Source organism: Brachionichthys hirsutus, chromosome 15 (assembly GCF_040956055.1).
Source record: "Brachionichthys hirsutus isolate HB-005 chromosome 15, CSIRO-AGI_Bhir_v1, whole genome shotgun sequence".
Taxonomy (NCBI): domain Eukaryota; kingdom Metazoa; phylum Chordata; class Actinopteri; order Lophiiformes; family Brachionichthyidae; genus Brachionichthys; species Brachionichthys hirsutus.
The window spans coordinates 11687372-11693587 of record NC_090911.1 but is presented as its reverse complement, the minus strand read 5'-3'; positions in this window follow the sequence as shown (position 1 = coordinate 11693587).

Genomic DNA, 6216 nt, shown 5'->3' with positions numbered 1-6216 from the left:
AGGTAGGCTTTCTGTAGCGTCATTAGCTTAGCAATCTTATTTAGCATTAGTCATCGCCGGGCAGCACGATGGCGCAGTGGTAAGCGCTGTTGTCTTCCAGCTAGGAGGTCACGGGTTCAACTTGGGGCCTTTCTGTGAGGAGTTCCCATGTTCTCCCCGTGTCTGTGTGGCTTCTGGCCGGGTTCTCTGGGTTCTCCGGCTTCCTCCCACGTCCGAAAACATGCAAGGTTACGCTAAATTGTCCATAGGTGTGTGCGGCCCGGCGATGAACTGGCGGCTTGTCCAGGATGTACCCCGCCTCTCGACCATTGACTGCTGGGATAGGCTCCAGCGCGGCCCGCGACCCGGTAACGGACAAAGCCGGTCCGAGGACAGAAGAAGGTTGAGTTGTTTCTACAAAATCAGGCTGCGAATCCTTCCTGTGGCTCCTCCCACTCAAGTTTAACTCAACGGATCAGCGTGCTTCTCCGTTCTGCAGCAGCTCTGCTTGTGATGAACGTCTGCGGGACTAAAACTCCACTTCCTGAAGGAGGACGAGGACGAAGGGGAGGTTGAGGTTTCATCCACCCTCTTCCGTTGGGTGTGTGTTTGATTCCCTCGGACCATCTGATATTCCTCCTGTCATTTCCCCCTTTTTATGTCGCCCACCGGACCAGTGACCCCCCCCCCCCCCATCCCAAACCTATAAACCCGACCCAATCTGACCCTCGCCTGGTGTTTCTTTTTTGTATTTCTTTTATATATGAGAACAATAAAGGGGTCTAATTTTTTATATAAACTGTGTGCCTTTATTTTCTGTGTGACAGGAACAGGAAGTATCTGAAGTAAGAAGAGGAAGTATTTAAAATCAACTTTACAAATATTATGAATTTTATTATTTTCCTAAATGTCTATAATGACACATTGAAAGCGTTCAAAAATGTGTGACTGTAATTTTTGTAACTTTGCTGTGTGTTTTGTTCCCCATTAAATTTTAATAACAATAATAATAATTTATTCAGGAACAAAAGAAGCTCGAGAAAATAAAGCACCATGAATTTCTCAAATGGAACGTTTGACTCCATCGGTTGCTGCTTCAGGTCTGTTCTCGTGTCTGCTGCAGCGGTAACCATAGCAGCCTGCAGAGATCAGTTTCATCAACAGTGTAATGCGGACAAATGACCACGAGATGGAAGCAGACTCCCTCTGACCGCATGAGATTCTCATCCTGACAACATGATAATACATCGAGTTGTGTGTCTGTGTGTGTCTGTGTGTCTGAACGTTCAGTGAAAACACATTAAACAGTGTTTGGGGATATATTTGTGTTGCATTCATACCGTCGATGTCTTTAGTTCTGGAACATGTGAGTGAATCTGATGCCTCTCATCACCACAGGTGGATAATTTATCAGGCTTTACATTTTGAGAATATAGCCAACATTAAGTTTTGCTTTATACTTTTCTACACTAAATTATTGCAGATTTTAAGAACATTTTTGTCTGTACACCTGACAGGTGTGGCCAATCACATGCTGATTAAAGCAGGGGATTATTTCACAGGTGAGCTTCGGGCTGACAAACAAACATCAAGCTCTTGAGGAAAGATGAGGGTCGGGGCTGGTGGCGGCGGTGGATGAATAGTGCCTTTATTCTGGCAGTATGCGCAGAAGAATTCAAATATTCTGAAAACTAATCTGAAATCTTGAAATATTTTAAATAAATTAAAGCGCAGCTCTTCCATTTATGCAATCGGGTTAAATATTTTACTTCCGTTTCAGACGCGCAATCACGGCCTTGCTGCATTAAGATTAAAAAATTATATTAATGTGATTTATTGTCATTTTAGTGTGTTAAAAGCTGCCATTTAAAAAAAAAAAGCCTCCCTGAGAAGAAACGCCACCAGTGGATAAATCCCTAAATCAACAGGAGCGTCTGGTCACCATGGCAGCAACAAATACAAACATGTTTAGCAGAAATTGATTGTGCTCCACTTGTTTGCCTCCATCATATAGATTTTCTGTTAGACTTGAAGGAGGAAAAGGAGGAGGAAATTACAGGAGAAGCAGAGTTGCCATGGTGACCATTGGTATGTGTCTAACTGCGTGTGTCATTTAGCAGTTAGCTGTTTGGATTTCAGGCCTGGAAGTCTGCAGAGGAGAAACAGGAGAGGAGGCCAATATAAACAAGAAGAAGAAGAAGGCACAGCTACCAGAGAAGAGGACGATCCACACAGGTGTTTTCACACGCAGACGGGTTAGTGCAGAGTGGGCGGGGCTATGTTTCAATTATGATGTCCCCAAACTGACACAGGTGCAACAAATGTAATTATAAGGTCAGAGAGAAAGCGGTAAACACTTCCACACGCCCACGTGATTCCCACAGGAGGTTCAATTAGTCCGTTTGAGCACCTGTGCGGGGAAAATGTCAGCTAATTAACCCCGCCTCCGAGAAACGATGGCGGGAAACCGTCAAGATTCCGAGTTAAACGTCGATGCGAAATGTCTGAACTCATTATAGCAAATAATAATGAGACGTAATTCAACAGGTCTTTGCCTCTTTTCTCTTGAACTGCCGGCCTCCTGTGTGATTGTAGCCCCGCCCTAATCAGTGTCACCTGCGTCTCGCTTCGTCTTCTGTTTCCTCAGCAGCAGCTTTTCATGTCTGAAGTCAAACCTTGCTTTTCCACCTCAGCAAGCCGACGGGGTTGCAGCAGCTTCCTTTCCTTTTCTCTTTTGTCGTGTTCTGATTCGTTCTGATTTAAGGCGTAGCTACAACTCAGACAGCCGGTTCTTAGTGAACGGGTCTAAACCGCCGAGCGTCCCCTCCAGAGACCCAGCACCCTACGTTCACCTACAAAACCCACCGTTACATAAAAGCTGCCTGTTGCTAGGTAACAAGCCCCTGAGCAAGCAGCATCCGGTCTCCCCGGGCCGCGGCTGTACCTGAAAGAGCGCAAATAGGTCAACAAGGACAAAGAAAAAGGGGGGGGGGGGGGGGGAATTAATTTCCATTTCCCTCAGCTGCTCCATGAAGTCCACTGGACAGTTTTCCTTCCGACTCAGCAGATTCCGGGGGGACCCGGAAGGAGGAGGGACGTTGGACGATGGTGGAGGTACTTTCTGCAGGAGACTCTGTAGAGCCGCCATTGGTGTCATTTCGGAGCCTGGCTACTAGCAGCGCTAATGCTAACGATCAGTTTGACAATTGTTGATTTTGTAGAATTTATTTTCCTGGCTGCCCATCCAAACTTATTATTACTATTTGAATAGTTTGCTGAAATATTTTCAGTCGAGGCCGATGGATGAGATTCGGATTTCATGTTCACTGAATGTTTTATTCGAAACGCTTTGATAATTTGGCACCAAAAAAATACTCTGCTTGGGATCTGACAAGGAGACGGCCCTGTCATCGTACCGCCCGCCATGAAAAGCACTTAAAATAGTCTCTCCTTCTGAATTCCGAGCTTCAAGCTAAGCTCTCAAAGGAGGAGCAGTCGGCGACGGGAGGTGTCGTCCATCCCAGAAGAGATCTCAAACGCTGGCCGACTCGCCACATCGAGGCCCAAAGCAGGAAGAGGAATTATCTCTAAGCAAAAAAAAAAAAAAAAAAAGGAAAATTGAAATAAATGACAGCAATAAATCTGTCAGTTCTTCATTTCGTGACTTTAAACCTGACGCAGCAGAAACTTCAGCTAATAGAAACTCTATTATGGGGGGGGGGGGGGGGTGAGGTGGTGGTCCATCACTTTCTAATCCAACCCACTCAGCCCGTCTGCTGCGTCTCCGTTTCTCAGATGCACAAGTGATGCTGCTGTTGCTAAGCAACCATGACACCCGTACAAATATAACAAACAGAAGTGCGAAAACGCCGCAAACTTTGTTCCTCCCGTAACGAGGCCGACCCCGGAAATTTGGTACGACGTAACACTGTTACTACATGGTTACTACGGTCTGAAATATCAACTTATTACTTTGTAGTAACAGGGCAAGTTTCCTCCCCGGCACGGTGGCATAGTTGGCAGCACTGCTGAGGGGGGCAAAATGGCCCTGGTTTCGAGTCCCACTAATGGGAATGAGAAGGAGCAGGGGCAGCAGGGTAGGCCTAGGGCACACCTGAGCGGAGTGGAGTGGACAAATGGTCCAGTTCACTCCGCCCAGGTAAGGCCCCAGGCCTACCCTGCTACCCCTGCTCCACCCCCACCCCCACAGTTGGATTCAAACCCAGTTCCTCTGGCAGTAGACCGGTAACCCTACCGACTACGCCACCGTATAGGTGAGGAGACCTGAGGCATTACCAAAGTCAAGTTTCAACACAGCGTGTGTTGTACTACGCGGTGCTTTGTCCTTATCTCTTATCTGTTATGTGTACTGGACGTGTCTCCGACCAGGTGACGTCGTACTGGATTCGAACCCAGTGCTCTGGCCGAAAGTCATCAATGCTAAGTACTGTCTGTTTATCCTAATGTTTGACGGGGTAGCGTTCAGGTCTCGGTGGTGTAGTGGGAGGCATGCTTGACTCTCAGCCAGGAAGTCCTGGGTTCAAAACCGAGGTGTGCAACATACGGCCTCTTTTTCACAAGAATTTGAGGTTTGTTGTTTGGTCCTCTGCAGCTGCGTTAGATCAGCTGATTGATCCAGCCGGCTGAAGACGAGCTCTCCAGTCGTTCTTCGTCTCTGCACTTTGTGATAATGCTGGAGAGGTATTGCGTGAGTATCCCTCTCACACCATGTATAGCCGTCAAACCGCGTGGCAGCGAGGCTTCGGACGCTCCTCCCCTAAGCTACACTTCCTGGAAACGCCCCCTTCATTACTCGACGCTTGCTTCGGCGCTTCATGTGAGAATCAAATCCAAAGTGTTGTGACTGTGAGGTTGCCATGACGATCTAACCATTAGGGGAGCGGTACCAGCAGCTGGGGGGGGGAGTCAGGTGCCTGTGGAGGCAAGAGGAGGGATGAGATGAAGATTACAACAATCACAGTCCCATGGTTTCCACGCAGAGCCTGATGTACGAGACGCCACGCCGGGAAGGAGGGACGAGTAAAAAGACGGGAGGACAATGACGGGCGTCTCTGACAGAGGGACACTGGTTGAATGAAGACAACAAAGGTGGTTTTTGAATCTGTAATGAGTCTTGTCCTTTCCTGTTATCGCTTGAACAATTTCTTACTGACCTCATTCTGGATCAGATCCAGAAGACATTTTGGATCCTTTATGACTGTGATTTCTGGCGAGTGAACTGAATGCATATTTTACAAGATATATATATATATATATATTTTTTTTTTAAAGCTTCCATTATAAGTAAATGGGAAAATCCGGATTGTTTTGTATCCAGACGGGTATCCGGATCGCTCTCAAAATTTAAGTGTGTTTACAGACATTACGAGTGTAGTATTTAGAAGGCAGTACAAGTGTAGTATTTAACAGGCAGTACGAGTGTAGTATTTAGAAGGCCGTACGAGTGTTGACTGTAAGACTGACGTGGCCTCACTGATGATTTCCATCCAGCTGCTCCTCTCGGCTAAAGCTACCAGGTTAGCTTCTTATATAATGGTTAAACAAGACACAAGATGAACGCAGTGTGTGTGTGTGTGGCTTCATGCCACATGCATGTACATGTCCCTGCACCTCTCTCTCTTTCTTTCTATCTGGGGGGGGCTGCAGTGGCTGCATTGGTGCCTGTTGCTAGGCGAGAGTCTGCTCTGTGGCTGCCTTCACAGCCAATCACGGTAATGCAGGAAGCCTCCTGGCCAATGAGACGGTGAGGCAGGCGGCGGGGCGACGCCCGTCTTCCTGCTGGAGGTTTTTGGGGCTGATTTCTCGGCGGGGGCCGTTACGTGTTGGGATGGAAGCAGGTAGCGAGTTATTTTCAGCCCCGGCTTCTTGTTTCGGCAGCAGTTCTTTGTCCGGGGTCGTTTGTGACTCGCCTTCGTACCCTGATCAATAATTCTGGTTCAGTCCAGTGTGTCCAGAACATGTTTGTTCTGTCTTCATGCACACCATGATTTTTTGTTGTTAATGTCACCTTAAAATGTAATCCATCCACCCATCCATTTTTGATATGCGGGTCACATCAGTTGCTCACATCAGAGAGGCGGGGCACACCCCGGATGCGTCGCCAGCCACACGTGTGTCTGTTTTATTATCTTTATAAATATAACAGCCGTAATAAATCATGTGTTTCCTGGTGTAAATATCCTTGAGCGATTTCTAGCAATCCTCCTTGTACTTTTC